Below are 19,438 nucleotides of genomic sequence, written 5' to 3'. Positions count from 1 at the left end.
AGTATAATATTACTGTCCATTTCCTCTTGTAACTTATTTAACTTTTCCTGTAACAATCTGGATGTTATACCACTTGGCACATACATATTTAAATTTGATATTACTTCATTATCTATAATACCTTTTAGCAAGATGTAGTTTCCTTCCTTGTCTCTTTTAATTAGATCTATTTTTGCCTTTGCTTTGTCTGAGATAAGGATTGCTACCCCTGCTTTTTTTTTTTTTACTTTAGCTGTAGCATAATATATTCTGCTCTAGCCTTTTACCTTTACTCTGTGTGTATCTCTCTGCTTCAGATGTGTTTCTTGTAAACAGCATATTGTAGGATTCTGTTTTTAATCAACTCTGCAATTCATTTCTATTTTATGGAAGAGTTCAACCCATTCACATTCACAGTTATTATTACTAGCTGTCTATTTCCCTCCATTTTATTTACTCCCTTTGTACTTCCCCCCACTTCTTTCACCCTATTCCTCCTCACCATCTTATTTCTTGCCCCTGCCTCCCCCAATCTGCCTTCCCTTTTTATCACCCCCTCCCTTTTCTTTACCCTTTTCTCCCTTGCTTTTGCCCTCCCTTCTATCAGTCACCCCCTTACCCCTTACCCTTTTACGTCCTTAAAGAATAAGCTATGTTTCTTTATCCAAATGAATGTATATGTTATTCTTTCTTTTAATCAAATCTAGTGAGAGTAGGGTTGAACCAATGTTCACCCCCTCCCTTCTCTCCCTCTATTTTAATACTTTTTTTCACCTCTTCATGTGATGTAATTCACCCCATTCCACCTCTCCTTTTCTCTTCTCCCCATAAACTCTTTTTTAACCCCTTAATTTTCTTGATATCATCATATCAATGATAGTTTATATTTATACCCTCTGTGTATGATCCTTCTGACTGCTCAAATACATATACAATTCTCAAGAGTTATAAGAATTATCTTCCCATGTAAGGGTGTAAACAGTTTAACTTTATTGAGTAACATTTTTCCACCTTTTTACCTTTTTAAACTTCTCTTGAGTCTTGTATGTTAAGATCGAATTTTCTATTGAGATCTGGTCATTTCATCAGGAAACCTTGAAAGTCCCCAATGTCATTGAATGTCCATCTTTTCCCCAGAAAGAGAATGCTCAGTTTTTCTGGGTAATAGATTCTTGGCTACAATCCAAGCTCCTTTGCCTTCCAGAATATCATATTCCAAGCCTTGCAATCCTTTAATGTTGAAGCTGCAGGTCCTGAGCAATCCTGACTGTGGCTCCATGATACTTAACTTGCTTCTTTCTGGCTGCTTGGAGTATTTTCTCCTTCACCTAATAATTCTGGAATTTGACTACAATATTACTTGGAGTTTTCCTTTTGGAGTCTCTTTCAGGAGGTGATCGGTGGATTCTTTCAATGATGATTTTATCCTCTGATTCTATAATATCAGGGCAGTTCTCCTTAATAATTTCCTGGAATATGGTGTCTAGACTCTGTTTCTGATCATGGCTTTCAGGAAGTCCAATGATTATCAAATTATCTTTCCTGGATCTGTTTTCCAGGTCAATTGTCTTTCCAATGAGGTATTTCACATTTTCTTCTATTTTTCCATTCTTTTGATTTTGCTTGACTGATTCTTGGTATCTCATGGAGACATCTTCAAACTGTCCAATTTTAATTTTTAAGGTGTTTTCTTCAGTGAGATTATGCACCTTTTTTTCCCTTTGGCCAGATGAATTTTTTAAGGAATTATTTTCTTCAATCTTTGTGCTTCCTTTTCTAAGCTGCTGATTCTTTTTTCATAATTTTCTTGTGTTGCTTTCATTTCTCTCAATTGATTTTTTTAAAATGAGTTTACTCTTTTTTTTTTTTTTTTCGTGAGGCAAGTGGGGTTAAGTGACTTGCCCAGGGTCACACAGCTAGTAAGTGTTAAATGTCTGAGGCCGGACTTGAACTCAGGTACTCCTGACTCCAGGGCCGGTGCTCCATCCACTGTGCCACCTAGCTGCCCCTCAATTGATTTTCAAAATCCTTTTTGAGCTCTTCCAAGAAGGCTTTTTGCTCTTGAGATCAATTCATCTTCCCTCTTGAGGCTTCACATGTAGGCAATTTGGGAGTATTGTCCACGTCTGAGTTTGTGTTTGCCTCTTCCCTGTTGATACAGAAGCTCTCAGTGGTGAGAGTTCTTTTTTGTTTCTTATTCATACTGCAGCTTTTTTTTTTTTTTTTAATTGAGGTCTGCTCTGGGGGCACCAGGGTCCCTGTTTCAAACTTCTTGTGCTGGGGCATAGGGGCTGTGTCACTGGATTTCTACACTAAGGTCTCTATGGTTTGTTGATTTCTCCCTGCCCTGGCCTTGCTGGCTGTGCACTGGGATCGGTAGGCCTGGTTGTGCCTGTCCTATGAGTGGCCGTCCAGATGGCAACGTGCCCTCCCTGCTGGTGCAGGTGGGTTTCACCACTGTCCTGCTGTGCCACCAGCTTGTTGAGCCAGGATCCAGGGGTCTCAGTTGCTTGCCTGTGGCCCACAGCTTCCTGCTGACTTGCCCAGACCCCCTTGGTGTTGTGCTGCCGCTGTGTGCTTGCACCTTCCTTTTGCCCCAGTGAGACCGACCTTTCCAGAAGTCTTCTAAATTATCTCTGGTTGGAAGACTATGTCTCTCTGTCTCTTTGCAGGTTCTGTAGTTTCAGAATCTGTCTAGAGGCTTGATTTAATGTTCTTTTTTGAAGGAATAGAAGGAGAGCTCAGGCAATTTGCTGGCTACTCTCCACCATCTTGGCTTCACCCCTAGCAATTTACTTTTGATGGAATTAAAAGCTGCCTTTTCCAAAATGGATTAATTATCTTGTTGGTAAACCCTGTGGAGTTCTCAGTTTTCATTTAGCAGCTTCTGGATTTCCCCATCATTTTTGTCTATTAAATTGCAATCTTTGCTGCAAGGGTGCATCCACAAATTTTTATCATGTTTAGGTAAATGGAAGACACTGTTGGTGATGATTACATTATTAGATGCATGTCTTCAGTAGTAAATGACCATTACTGTTGCTGTTTCCTACTTACTTTCTTCCAGGGACTCCCTGACATGTCTAATAGTCTGTACCTAATCTGGCATTAAAGTCACCCAGAATTATAAGCTTGCTCTTTTTGGCACATTGATGATGATGGTCTCCAGGTCTTCATAAACTTTATCTTTGACTTCATCATGGTTCATCATGGTGGGAGCATATGCACTGATGATGGTTGTGTGGTACCTTCCTGCAAGTGGCAATCACATTGTCATGAGCATCCTTTTGGGAAGCATATCATTTAATTGATTAGATCATATTTGATTGTGAAAACTGTGCCAGCTTCTGGACACATCTCATCATGGTGACTACTCTAGAAAAACATGTATCCAGCCCCAACTTCTGTAAGGGGACCTTCATTTGTCTGCCTTGTTTCACTCAGGGCTACTATTTTGATATGATACCTGATGAGTTCTCTCACAAAAAGAGCTGTTTATCTTTCATGTCTACTGTATTCTTTTTTTGTTCTTAAGCATGTGTACATTCCATGTACCAGTCGTGAGTGGAATCATCTTCACAAAAGTTTTTTGTACATTTTGTGTGTGTGTGTTTTCACCACAAATTAGGATCCCCACCTGCTGCCCACAATCAGGCCATGGTTATGTTAGGTGAAGCAGATGATTTTAGACAACCTTTTTTCCCCTTCCTCACACCAGAAGGTGGGCAGTGTGGTTCTTTAAAAAGGCTTTTCTGATACTCAGGGGGCTGCCAAAGCTTTAGTCCAATGTTAAGACTACCCCTATGTCCTGGGCTGCCAGCAGGCAGGGTTGTTACTATAGCTCCCATAACTATGTCTGCATTTGCTACTTTGTCACTTAACTGTTGCCACAGGATTTCAAGGTAGGTAAAAATGATTTGGGTGATATCTTTTGACTTACACGTAATTGGATTTAAGTGAGTCAGAGTTACACAGAGTTGTTGTCCTCACTTTCTCTTCCAGAGTCATTGGAATCCAGTGGCAAGACAAAAATTAAGATGACTGGCAATGGCTCAGGATGGATGCACTGGATGACCATGACATCTTTTATGTGTAACAAGCTTTAAGCACTGCACAGAACCTGCTTTCACTGCTTTCGTGGCCCATTGGAACAAATAAATGTTTTTCATCTGCTAACTCTACTGGGAAGTAATCATATGCTTGCTGTAGATACCCCGCCTCTCCCCGCCCCCCCCAACTCACTGATGATTTTAAGCCCTTTAGTTATCATTAACCATTTTAGCTTCTCTGCCAAAACAGTTTAGCAGGGTATGGCCTCTGTTTGTGCTACAGCCTCTTGGAGCCACAGGTTAAAGTAGGGTGGAAGGTGGACACCAAAGGTGGAAAGCAGCCCTGAAAAAGGGATTGGCAACCCTTACACTAGAGGGACTTGTCTTCCCTGAACACCAATACACCCTAAAATTGTAAGATACTGGAGAACTGAAATAGCATACAATAAAAGTCTGAAATAAACAATAAAAATCTTTCTGGATTCTGATTGCAAAGGTCATGGTGAGAGAGAGAGAGAGAGAGAGAGAGAGAGAGAGAGAGAGAGAGAGAGAGAGAGAGAGAGAAAGAAAGAGAGAGAGAGAGAGAGGGAGGGAGGGAGGAGAGAGAGATCATTTTTTATTGAGTCTGTAACATTTTTCTTAGAAGAACATTAGCTTTGTTTATTATTGCACATATGGGATGATGATCTATCATTGTGTTGATTAGAATTTTTAAATATTCTAAATGTTGATAGTTTTTACAATATTATTGTTATTGTATCAATTATTCTCTTGCTTTGCTTACTTAACTCTGTATTCAGAACATGAACTTCCCAACTTTCCCTGCGTCCATCCCTTTCATCATTTTTTAAATGTGTTCCATTACATTTGTATACCATAATTTGTTCAGGAATTCCCAATTGAGCACCTGCTAAGTTTTCAGTTTTTTTTTAAAGTAAAAAAAAATAATTGCTGGAATATTTTTGCACATTTCGTTTCTTTTCCTCTTTTATCATTCTGTTTGTAGTATAGGATTGGTAATAGTATTACTTTGTCAAAAGGTATGCACAACTTGGTAATTTTTTGGGGCTGGGGCAGATTTCTAAATTTTTTGGCAAGGATTGAATCATTGTGCTGTGTTTCCCAAATATGTTGCATGTTAGTCATTTTTTTTCAACTTTGCCAAATTATAGGTATCATGAAAAATTTCAGAGTTGTGTTAACTTGCATTAATCTAATTATTAGTGATTTGGAGCACTTTTTAATATAGTTATTGACAACTTAAATATAATTTAAGATGATGTTTTCTCCTTTGAAAATTGTTCATATAATTTGGAAATGATATTTATCATTATAAATATTAATAAATTAATAAGAGTAGCTAGCATTTATATAGTGCCTACTATGTGTCAAGTACTAAGTGCTTTAGAAATATTAACTCATTTGATTTAAATTCCCTATATACCTTTTATTTTATTTTTTTGTAGGGCAATGTGACTTGCCTAGGACCACACACCTAGTAAGTATCAAGTGTCTAAGGCAGGATTTGAACTCAGGTCTTCCTGAATCCAGAGCTGGTGCTTTATCCACTGCACCATCTAGCTGCCCCTCTTTATACCTTTAACATATCAGTGAAATTTGCTACAGGTTTTTTTTTCCCCTACAGTGTTTCCCTTCTAATCTTAGTTATAAAAATGATCATTTACTTTCTGTATTCTTCTCTATCCCTTGTTTGTTATGCATGTTCCCCCACTGATGGAATAGAGAAATAATCCCCTCTGTCTCTAATTTCTATCAAAATTTTTGTACTAATTTTTGTACTCATTTGTACCAAATTTTGTTTCTGGTCCAAATGGTAACCATTTGGAGCTCATATTGGTATATCATTTAAGATATAGTGTTATAATTGTTTTCTGATACACTGCATTAAAATTTTATTATTATTATCATTATCATCATCATCATCATCATTATTATTATTATTATTATTATTATTATTATTATTATTATTAATTACCAAATTGTGAATGCCGGTAGGTAGGGTCACTGGGTTTATCAAACACTAGACTTCTGTGTTCATTTTTTTTCCTCTATAATGTATATTTAGTCTGTTCCACTGATTAACCTCTTTATTTCTTAACTACTATACATTACTTTGAAGATGGCAGCTTTGAATTACATTTTGAGATCTAGTTCTATGAGATCTTCCTATGCACTTTACTTCCATTACATTCCCTTGTGATTGTTTTTTCCACAAGAATTTTATTTGTTTTTATAATCTATAGGGTAATCCTTTTTTGAGCTTGAAAAATTATTGAATAAATAAATTAATGTAGATGGTATTGTTATTTTTATTATTTTGGCTCACCTACTCATGAGCAATTCATAATTGGCTAATTCTACATATCTGTGCTTTTTGTTTTTACTTCAGTAAAGAGTATGTTGTAGTTTTGTACAAATATTTCCTGTGTATATCTTAGTACATAGACTCCCAAGGATTTCACACATTCTGTATTTAAAGTAAGATTTTTCTTTTGATCTCTTATTAATTTGTATTGGCTAAGACAATATTTATGATTCATTTGGCTAAATTTTGTAACTAATTTTGTTGAAATTATTTTTACTTAATTTATTAGTATTCTTTAAGAACAGCATTATACCTATATAACATGTGATAATTTTCTTTAATCTTTAATATTCTTGTTCTCAAATATTTTTTCACTTATTGCAATAGAAATCATTTATATAGCATGATAATATTCATAAGTGACTATGGACATTCCAGTTTTACCACTGATCTTATTTTTTAAAAATGTGATTTATATAACCTACATATAAACATTTTAGATAATATGTAATAAAGTATTGAAAGGCACTTTTATTCTTGTGTTTATAGGATTTTAAAAAGAAAAATAGGTATTATTTTTCAAAATATTTTTCTTCATCTTTTGATATCATTAATGGATATTTGTTTTTTTCATGGTCAAGTATATATATAGTTTCCCAAATCGTGAATCATCCTTGCTTTTCTTCTATAAATCTAATCTGATCCAACTTTATAATTTTTGTGGCATGCTACTAAAGCCACTTTGCTAATATTTTATTTAAAATTTTCATATCTGTGGTTACATATCCATCTCTTTCTCTGTCTATCTACTGTATCTACTTTGAAGTCCTCTGGCTTATGGTATAAATAACACATTTGTATCATAAAAACAACTTGGCGAGATTATTCCTATTTTTGTAAACACTTTGTCATTTTGGAATTAATTGGGTTTTTTAAATATATAATAGCATTTGCTGGTAAATTCTTATGCTACTATTTTTCTATTTGAGTCGATTTATTACAGAATTTATTTTTCTGTTTTTTTTAAATGATCTATCACTGGATGTGTTAATATGAGCATTTTACGTGTTTGTAATTATTCAACCACTTTTTAAATGTATTTGTTTTATTGGCATATGGTTTTACAAAATAATTTCTAATAATATCCTTTCTATATTTTACATTTTCATGAATTATATTTTTAATTTTTGATGCTGGTGATTTGGTTTCCCTTCCAATTATTTAGTTAATAGTTTATATATTTGGCATTTTTTAAGCTCATACTCTCATTTACTTCTAGCTCCTAATTTTACTTACTCAACATTTTTGCTATAGTAGTATTTTTATTTTGATGTTATTAATCCTTTTTTTTTTCAGGAATCATATTTTGGTTTGAAATCATGATGTAATCATATCATGATTCAATAATGATCTTCTCTTTATCAGTGGTAGTAATTCTACAATATTTGGGCCCTATTACTGCAATATCAATGTACTGCTTGAATAAATTGCAACAGCACATCAAATGATGAAATTAGAAAGAGTTGCTATATCTGACCATATATGGATATATTCACACATATACATATATAAGCATATGCACAAGTATGTGTATATATGCCTTTACCTATATCTAACATATAGAAAAAGAGAAAGAATGTATTTATGCATGCATGTATATGTGTATATACACATAGCAAAAACATTAATTATTATGCATTATCCTTTCCCCTTCTTTTCCTTCTTAAGACATAAAAAGAAGCAAATTATACAGGTAAATGAGTGTAGATTTCTAAACAGCAAGTTACATAATCAGAGCTTAAGGAAGCCCTATTAGATACAAACCTAAATGCTCATCTATCACATGCACATATTAATATAGAAACAGGAAATGAATATCCAGCAATCCCACCTAATCCCAGTATTCCTATTGCTCTATTTTACTTAGCTTTGAATACATGCCAGCTGCAAAACTGAAGATATAACTTAGAAGAGGCCAGAAACAACAATTTCTAGGGCTTTTTACTGTATATGAGAGAAAGTCTAGGGAACTCCCATTGTGCCTGTTAGCTTATATTGCAAAATGGTCTGGAATAAAAATCCAGGATCTAGATAATCAGGATCAGGTTTTCCTTCAGAGTGATAGGAGAACTATAAATAGTATATTAGACTTTGATCCAGGCCATATGGAGGAATTTTGTCCTAATGAGTTCTGAGAAATTGTTTGGTGGCACATTAAAAAAAAAAAGCAACTGAATGTGGGATGCTATATGAGGAAAAGTGATATAAAGAAAAGTCAACTCTACAAGGAATTATTGAGTACCTACTGTGCACCAGGCATGTTTCTAAATTCTTAGGATACATAGAATGGCAAAAGCAAACCCAATTCTTAAGATCATAGTTTAATGGGGGGCATAACTTTAAATGTGTACACCCAAGATGCAAGATTCCCTCTCTATCTCTGTCTCTGTCTCTGTCTCTGTCTTTCTTTGTCTCTCTCTCCCTCTCTTATACATGAAGCAGCTACATGCCACAGTAGATGTGCACTGGACTTGGAATCAGGAAGACCCATCTTTTTTTTTTTTTTTTAGTGGTGAGGCAATTGGGGTTAAGTGACTTGCCCAGGGTCACACAGCTAGTAAGTATTAAGTGTCTGAGGCCCCATTTGAACTCAGGTCCTCCTGAATCCAGGCCCGGTTCTCTATCCACTGCGCCACCTAGCTGCCCCCAGGAAGACCCATCTACATGAATTCAAATCCTGCCGCAGACATTGCATGTGACCCTAGGCAAATCACTTAGTTAAGTTTGCTTCAGTTTCATCATTTGTAATAGGAGCTAGGAAAGGAAATGACAAACTGTGCTAATATATTTGCCAATAAAACACCAAATGGGGTCACAAAGAGTCAGACATGACTGAAAATGACTGAACAAGAACATTGTACCTAGGTAGCTAGATGGTACAATGGACAGAGTGCTGGGCCTGAAGTTAGGAAAACCTGACTTCAATTCTGACATCAGATACTTACTAGCTGTATGACCCCAGGCAAGTCACTTAACCCTGTTTGCCTCAATTCCTCATGTGTAAAATGAGCTAGATATGGAAATGGCAAACCATTTCAATATATTTGCAAAAAACCATGGTGTCACGAAGAGTCAGACATGACTGAAATGATAGAACAACAAAAAAATAAGATAAATTGAAGATAATTTTTATAGAAAAAGGACTAACCTTAAAGAGGCCCAGTGAAATCTCTTTGAAGAAGATTGGATTTTATCTAGGATTTGAAGGAAGCCAGGGAAGTTCAGAGGTAAAGAAAGGGAGGTAGATATTTCTATCCATAGAACACAGCAAGTGAAAATGTACTTAGTGGGAAGATGGAGTATATTTAAGGAAAGACAGCAAAGATGCCAAAGTCACTGAATCATAGGATATGTGGATGAGAGTAAGGTATAAGGAGAGTAGAAAGGTTCATGCTTTTCCAGGTTATGACTGGCTTTAAAAAACAAAGAGAAGACTTCATATTTGATCCTGGACATGTAACAGGGAGCCACTGGGGTTTATTGAATGGTTTGAATGGCATGATAAGACTTGTCCTTTGTGTTTCAAAAATGGGCCATTTCCTCTTTCCAAACATCCCAGAAATATCATAGACCTGTCTCAGATGGTAACTTTAGACTATTGTACTTTGAGCCTGAGGAGTCCATTGTCTTTTCTCTGATATTAAGTGTAACTCTTAAAGATCACTGAGGATTGGGTGCTTCCTTCTTATGAACCAATTCCTGGGTGGAACTTAGAGCTAGCCTTGATAAAACTGTTATCACTAAAGCAGAAGACTAAATATTATGGCCAAAAAAAAAAAAGAAAAAAATGCAGCAGCTACTTTAGGCTGTTTGATGGAGTATGAACTCTTTGAGAAGAATGTTATTCTTATGTAATCTCCTTTTATTACATGCCAGGAGGAAGGCTGTCTGTAGAAGAATGAAAGCCTACATTTTATACTTCTTTCTTCACTGACATGATTTGAATTTAGATTAGAGAACTATGAAGAATAATTAAACAGAGGGTGAAATTCATGCCTTTTTTAAAAGATTTGTTTGTGATTTTCACGTGGATGGTTTTCATGATTTATGGCTATAATTAGGCACACCTAGATTTAAGGGATCTTTGGGAATCTGTCTCTTATATTCGTATTCACACATAGTATAAATACTAGATGCGTAGCTCTATTTCTAGAATATGTACATAGCATCATCTTATGCTTTCAGTATCTGCTTCCCCATATATCATATATTCCATTTTACTTCAAAATATGCAATATGTAATTATACCTTAGGTATAAAATGTAGAGATTTAAAATACTGTATTCTACTTCTATAAGATGTATATCATAAGCAGAACTCAGGGTATTTAATTTGATTACTACTGTGTTTCTTATTTCTTTCCCCCATTGGAACAAAATGGCACTCAATATGTAGCTTTGGCTTTTAAACATGCAAGAGAATCATTGCCCAAATGAAGGTACTGAAAAACAGCAGGTGAGCTATAATGATTATGCTGCCATTTGTACCCACACAGCTTCCTGGTTTCCTGTTTTCTTCAACATCCACCTAAAATCCTATCTTCTACAGTAAGCTTTTCCAAATTCTTCTTAATTCTCTATTAATTATTTCATGTTATCCTGTAAATTGTTAGTACATATTTATTTACACCTTTTCTCCCCCATTAGATTTGTGTTGCTGATAGGCAGGGGTTCCTTTTTGCCTTTTTTTTTTTAATTCCCAGCACTTAGCAGAATGCCTAGCACATAGCTTACCCTTAATAAATGCTTATTGAGGAGGCAGCTAGGTGGCACAGTGTTTAAATCACCAACCCTGGATTCAGGAGGACCTGAGTTCAAATCTGGCCTCAGACTCTTGACACTTACTAGCTGTATGACGCTGGGAAAGTCACTTAACCCTCATTGCTCTGCAAAAATAAGTAAGCAAATAAATAAATGGATAAAGGAATGAATGAATAAATAAATGCTTATTGACTGACTGACTAACACACACACAGATTACATCTTGGAACAATGGAATACTATAACTGGAAAGGGTCATTTATTATCATCCTCCCATTTGATGGATTGGTAAACTGAACCTCAGAGGAGGGAAAGGGTTTCTAGCTATTGAATAGTTAGAGAATAGCAGAGCTAGAACCAGAATAAAATCTCCTCCTTCCTGGTCCTGTGCTCATTGGAAGACACTTTGTCTGGGACCTAAATTAGAAGTGTCCCATCCTCTTCTTATTGTTATTAGCTCACTTACTCAGGTACTTCATGACACTGTCCTAGTCCTTCACATGGTTGGTTTATGGTTTCTTCCTTTTCTCATGATTTACTTATTAGAACACAGGCCTACATTCTTGTTCATCCTCATGCACAATTCCTCTGTCCTGCCATTTGGCCTGAGGATATATGCCTTGCAGGATGCATGAGCTCTGGGACTGTATTAGAACCAGTTACTATAGGGATGAATACTGTCCATCAATTTCCCTCCTTCCCACCCCACCTTTATGTGGTAGAAACAGAGGGCAATATCTCTCTCACAAATTGCCCTTGGCCTCTGTAGCTAGCATATAGCCCAGAGCCCTGGCATAGAGTTAGTAGTCACTTTATGTTAGTTGATAGTCAATAAACATTTATTAAGTTCTTACAATGTGCCTGACACAATTCTGGGGATATAAATATGAAAAAAGAAAGGTAATTTTTGCTCTCAAAGAACTTACATTTTAATGGAAAAAGACAACACACTAAAAAGGAGACTGAAAAACAACTGAGGAAGAGACGAGAGGACACCCAGAGAGGTTCAGGAGAGAATTGAAATGTTCTGAGCTGAGCTGAGCTCTCTCTTTGAAAGGAAAGTTTAGGGTTCATGGCTGAATCCTTCAAACATAGAGTTAGAGGGTATTGATGAGGTAGAGTACCAAGGAAGATAGGAATTTGCAGAGTGATGAGATTTTCAAATTAATGAACTTCCTGAAGCATGGTGGGAAAGTCAGTGTAGAGTAGTGTATAGTGTACTGAGGGAAGAAATAAGGAGTTGATTATTATGATGATATTTAACATCTTTCCTGTCTCTATATTTCTCACACAGGAGGCAGCAGTTTTAAAAATTTAAGCTCCTCTAATCCCTGTCATTGTGGACTCCTATTTGCTTAAGTGAAAAGTCCCATTTCCTCTGTTATCTTTTCCTTACACATTTATCCTCATGCAGCTTGTCCCTAGATTCCCATTTCTATATTCCTCTGTTGGACATTAATTCCACCATGACCTCAAGAACCTTGCTCTCTTATTAAGCTCAACCCTGACCCCAAATCTCTTCATTTTACATTCCCTTTATCTCCTGAAGCTCATTGAAACCCAGGTTTCTCTTACATTCCAAAATTCCTATGATCTTCTCCAATTATGTTACTCTATGCTTCCTGACACACATCGCCATGGGGTGGGGTGGGTATAAATCTAATTCTGCCAATTTAAGATGTCTTATCTGCCTCCATCAGTCAGTAACTACTTCTTTTCGTTAAAGTTCATGCCATCCCACCCAGAGTCTTATGGATACCATCTATAGATCTTCTTCACCAACTTACAGGAGTAATCAAAACTTAGAAACCTGCTTTCCCTCCTATAAAAATGCATTCCCATAAATGAATTTGACTCAGATGCTTATATTGCTAGTTATACATTTGTAACATTATTAAATAAAAAGATGTGTATTTTGATTCAAATAATTGTAATTAAATACCTAAGGATAAATTGTGACTCTTTCTATGCAGTGCACAGCAAGTCATGGTAAGAAGAGACAATGTTGAAACAATGAACAATTAACCTTTGTACTCTAAGACAGTGTGATGACCAGATGACACAAGCCTAACACTGCTAGAACTTGTCCTTGAAGGGGTGAACTTTATTGTAATATAAATACTTTTTCCTCCCATTCCACCCCTTGCACTATATTCTGAAAAATGATAAAATATTCTGCTAAGATTTAAGTGATTCAGATAATTTCTAAATCCTTTGAGTTATTATAAGAATTTGTTATTCTAGGGAAGGTCAGTATTAAAAATATATCTAATTGTATGTATCACTTCCTGGAGGAAGGGGAAGATTCCATGAGAGATGCAGTTAACTAGATGTGTTATTTAAGGGGCGTTCTAAAATGTAAGGTATATTTTAGTGAAATGGGCTCCTTTAAGACTATCTTTTTCTAACTCACATCTTTTCTTCATCACCATTTCTTGATTTTTCCTTGGAGGAAATATCTGTTCTCTGAATATTAATTGGTAACATTCCCTTTGTGTAGGATAGTTCCCATTGTCCTGATAGGGTTAAAGCTTCTTCAGTTTCTAAGTGACCAGAGGGATTAAGTTGCTGGAGGGACCTGACTAAATATGCATTAAGAAACCTTAATGGGATATTATGAGTATTAGCTTGTATTTGCAAATTGCTTTGCAGATTGAATATTTCATATAAGATTTCGGTGTGTTTTTTTTCATTATTGATGGGAATCAGGTCTTTCTGAAATGGAGCATTTAGGTTCATTAAAAGAGTTGAGCATTTGGATCTTTGTCAAACTCAGGCTCTCTTTAAAGTTGTGCAAAATTAACCGCATATCTTCAAATCTCAAATGAGTGTTTGAGTTCAATTTGAAGGTCAAATTATGACTCCATCTACATGACATGAAAGTGAAATGAAAAGAGTTGAGTTAGTCTGTAGATATATTACTTTCACAATGCTAAATTTACAGAAATTCCTGAAAGGTTGAGATTCTTCCTTTAAAAAACTACCTCTCTCTCTCTCTTTCTCTCTCTTTCTCTCTCTTTCTCTCTCTCTCTCTCTCTCTCTCTCTCTCTCTCTCTCTCTCTCTCTCTCTCTCTCTCTCTCTCTCTCTCCCTCCCTCTCTCTCTCTCTCTCTCTCTCTCTCTCTCTCTCTCTCTCTCTCTCTCTCTCTCTCTCTGCCATATGGAACTAGAATCTAGAGCATCACGTCTTTGAAGAGGGGCTGCACCAGGGGACAATGTGTTGAAAAACATATAAGATGTGAAGAATATATTATCTGGAACCAACAAATCTATGCTTATTAAGATCTGTTCTGTAGAACACTGAGATAGGCCATTGGGGAAATACAGATCTTAGATAAAATATTAACCTTTTCATGGAGTTTCTCAGTAATGGGTTTGTCATTAGTAGGATGTAAGTTCACAAACAAATTACTAACAATTCTCTGAAACTCATTTCCTCATATGCAAAATGAAAAGTTTAGTGTAGATTACTGAAAAGGGTCCTTTCCAACTCTTAAAGTGTATGACACCAAAGAACCATATGGAAGGAAAGATTATTCAATCACCAATCAATTAAAAAATCTAGCAATCACCAGTCACCTTAATAAGTGTTTGGGATACAAAGACAAAAAAAAATCCCTAAACAGTTTATCATCTACTGGGAGTCTCAACATTAACATACATTAGTACTGTATACATGGAATAAATACAAATTTTATATATATATATATATATATATATACATACACACACACTACACACACGCACACACACACACACACACACACACACACACACACATATATATATATATATATATATATATATATACACCAGTTATTGGGAAATCCTGATTAATCATAAGCTGATGGTTGAGCTAAACATAAACATGAAAACTCTTATATGGCTTGTTTCCTTTAATTAAAATTTGAAGTTCTTAAGATTGTGGAATGTCTGTTTTCTATTTGTATCCAGTTAACCCTTCCTTATGCTGGCTGATGGCTCCCCACTCACAGGGATTCTCCATGTTTATTTCAAACTTAGTGTGGACATCTAATAAATTTAGTCTACTATAGCTCAGAAATCCCACAGAGTAATCAACCTACCTCTACCTCCCTGGTAGCAAAGAATACACCTTATGATCATTTTTGTCATTTTAATGATTATCAGATTATTGTTCTTTTTGCAAAAGAATCTAGTCTTTTTTGTGATATGCATATGTATTGATCTTTGGTTCATTTAGCCTTAGTCCATAATCAATGATCCTGGTCAATGGGCAGACAACATATGTAAAAGGAAAGATCACCTTCTACTTTTTCTTTAAACAGCCCAAAACCTTTCTTCTTACCTGACTTTCATATAGCTCCTCCTCCTGTTTTCTTCCTTTCATTTTCATTTTTCTTTTGTCCCTTCTCTCTTTTCTACCTTCTTGACTATACCTGAATGGCTTCACAATAGTATTTTAAAAGTTTACATAAGGTAAAACTGTGTTCACTGCAAAAATAGCGGGGTATCGTAGAGGATTTTCTAAGGTCATATGTTTAATTAATTGACTTTCGATGACCTATTCAAACATATTGCATATCTGTATGAATAAAGAGATATAGGCATATTTTATTTGATTGTATTTTGCAGATGTTGCATTTTGTTTATCTTTACAATTTGAAAGTTTTTGTTAACCCTGCATGGAGAATGTCTTTCAGTGTCATTTTTCCAACAGTATATATTCACATTGTGTCTCTATGTTACATTTTGGCAATTTTTGCAATATTTTAGACATTTTTGTTATCATCATATGCTATGGTTATCTGAAATGAGGTTCTTTGATGTTACTCATGTAATTATTTTGGGGTGCCATTAACCACTCCCATAAAAATGTCAAATTTATCAATAAATGTTGGGGTTATTACTGCTCCACTGACCAGTAATTCCTCATCTCCCTTTCTTCAAGTCTTCCTATTTCCTGTGACACAATATTGAAAAATACTACATAAATTTAATTATTAATCCAGTGGCAGGGTTTGATATGACTCTAATTTTGAAAGAAATTCTACTATGAGTAAAATATCATCAAACAGCACCACATGCTACAGGGAAATCATTCAGGAGAGAGTCAATTGACATGGCAAACTTCATTGTTTTCTTATTTTAACAGTCACCCCAACCTTCAACAACTGTTACCCTGATGAGTCAGCAGTCATCAACAGTGAGGCAAGATCCTCCACAAGCAAAAAGTGTCTGACTCACTGAAGACTTAGTTAATTTTTAACATTTTTTAATGTATTTTTCATCAAGGTATGTACACTTTTTTTGTTTAAATACATAATACTACTTCACATTTCATAGATTACAGTATAATATAAACACAACTTTTATATTCACTGAAAACCAAATGTTTTGTGACTCTCTATATTGTGATATTTACTTTATTGCAGGGGTCTGGAATAGAACCTGCAATATTTCTAAGCTATACTTATAGTTCATTTTGTGCTTGCCATTTCATTGATGTAGGAAATTCCATCTATGAACTCCCTCTAGCTAGAGTCCTAGAGAGGTACTGGGGACATTTATCAGTTAAATGACTTGCATATAGTTTCAGAGTTTGAACTTGAAAACAATTGTTAGGGAAGTTATTACAACATCAATCATATACATAAACATATACACATATGGATATATAAGCATATATGTATATACATATATACCATTCATATATAGATTGTACAATGCAAATTATATATATATTTGTATATAGGCATATAAATGTATATGTAACATAAAGCATGAATATTTGTGTGTATACACACATATATACATATACACATATATACATATACATACATACATATATATATGCATGTGTATATGTGTTTGTGTTTTTGTTTTTGCAGGGCAATGGGGGTTAAGTGACTTGCCCAGGGTCACACAGCCAGTAAGTGTCAATTGTCTGAGGTCGGATTTGAACTCAGGTACTCCTGAATCCAGGGCCGGTGCTCTTTCCACTGCGCGACCTAGCTGCCCCCTGCATGTGTATATGTGTATGTGTGTGTGTATGGGTTTGTGTTTCTAGGTGGTAGTAGATAGAGCAATGGGCCTGAAATCAGGAAGACCTGAGTTTAAATCTGACCTCAGACACATACAAGCTATGGGACCCTGGGAAAATCACTTAACATTTATTTGTCTTAATTTCTTGATTTGTAAAATGAGGATAATAATAGTATCTACCTCCCAGGGTTGTTGTGAGGATCAAAAGATAACAATTGTAAATTGCCTATCACAGTCCTTGGCACATACTAAGTGTTAAATAAATGTTAGTTATTGTTGTTGTTACTTAAACCCAAAGGTTTTATCGACATATAATATGTGTATATAAGCATGCCATTATATACATATATATATAATGAAAACAGATTTTCATCCAAATAGATAATCTATGTAGTTGTAGAAGAGCAAATGCCATATTGCTCTTTGAATACATAGATTAGATTAATGAAGTCCTCTCCTCTTTCCAAATTGGAAGAAAACTGAGTTCCTTTATAATAGAGGTTGTATATAATATGATGCTTTGGTCTCTGCAGAGCATTGAACTAACCTAGCTCCTGGCTCAGCCACACAGAATGAAGAACAAAAGGTCTGTAATGAACTATAAGTCCTCTACTCTGTGTTGCATGTCTGAATTCTGTCAGTTGCACTCCTAAACTGATAACGAATCTCACTCTGCTCATCTTGGCAGGAAGCAGAGAACAGTTTGTTCAAAATTTTGATAAAGACTATTCAAAAGAAACAGAATTGCCTTTTTCTAAATCACCATTCCATAAAAATGATTAGACTTAAACCTTATTTTGTCTTTCTTTTTAGAAGATCACAACAATTGGAGGGCTAATAGGGAAATATATTTTGCATCACTCAACAAGTATATTTACTATCAAACCACATATCTTCTTAAGGGGTGGCAGAAGGGCATGAAGGAGGCATAGAATTTGGAAGTCAAAATTTTAAAAAATTAAAAAAATTTAAATGTAATTAAGAAATATTAAATGAAATAAATATATTTAGAGAGGAGGAAAAAAAGAAAAGAGAAAGAGAAAAATCTTCTAAAATCTTCTGAAAAATCTTCATTTAATCCTGTTTTCCTTGGGAAGTAGATTTACAATTACTTTACATTGTCTACATTTATTTTAAATCGAATTTCATCTTCTACATCTTTTCTGTGTTTTGTTGGTAGTGTTTAGAAATATTCATGATTTATCTGTGCTTATTTTATAACCTGAAATTTCATATCAAATTTATTAAAGTTGTTTCAACTAGTTTTATTTTTATTTTTTATGGATTCTCTAGGTTTCTCTAAGTATATTATCGTATTATCTGCCAAGAATGATATTTTTGTTTCCTCAATTATGTTTTTATTCCTTCAATTATTTTTATTCTAATAGCTAGCATTCCTAATATAATAATAACATTTTTCAAATGATTTACATAGTATTAGATTTTTTCTTTAAATGTTGGAAGAATTCACTTCTGATTTCATCTGGTCTTGGGGATCTTTCTTAGGGACATTATTAATATGTTGTTCATTTAAAAAATAATATATTTATTTAAATATTTTATTTCCTCTTCTGTTAATCAGGGTAATTTATATGTTTGTGAATATTCATGCATATCATTTGGGTTATCCAAATTATTAACAAATAATTTGGCAAAATGGTTCCTCATAATTTCTTGACTTTCTTCTGCATTTGGTGATGATTTCACCCTTTTAATTTTTTTGCTCCTGGTAATTTGGTCTAGTCCTTTAAAAAAAAATCAAATTAACTGATAGTATATAATTTTATGGAACCACATCCTAGTTTTATTAATTTGTTCAATGGTTTTCCTACTTTCAATTTTATTAATCTCTCTGTTGATTTTTCTGGATTTCCAATTTGGTGTTTAACTGGGGACTTTTAATTTGTTCATTTTTATTTTTTGTTGTTGTTGCATGCTCAATTCCTTGATCTACTCTATCTCTCTCTGTGTGTTTCTAATTTTTTTTTTTGGTTTGTTTTATTGATGTAAGCATATAGAGATAGAAATTTTCCCCCTAAGTGTTGCTTTGGCTGCATCCCATAAATTTTGGAATGTTTTTTCATTGTTGTCATTCTTTTAAATAAAATGTATTATTTCTATTATTTGTTTTTTGATCTGCTAATTCTTTAGGATTAGATTTCTTCATTTCCAATGAATTCAATCTATCTTTCATGACACTTTATTGAATGCAAATTTTATATCATATTTTGAAAAGGATGC

Source organism: Dromiciops gliroides, chromosome 3, assembly GCF_019393635.1.
Source record: "Dromiciops gliroides isolate mDroGli1 chromosome 3, mDroGli1.pri, whole genome shotgun sequence".
In the NCBI taxonomy this organism is placed as follows: domain Eukaryota; kingdom Metazoa; phylum Chordata; class Mammalia; order Microbiotheria; family Microbiotheriidae; genus Dromiciops; species Dromiciops gliroides.
The sequence above is the reverse complement of the archived record's forward strand: the minus strand, read 5'-3'. Positions refer to the sequence as shown.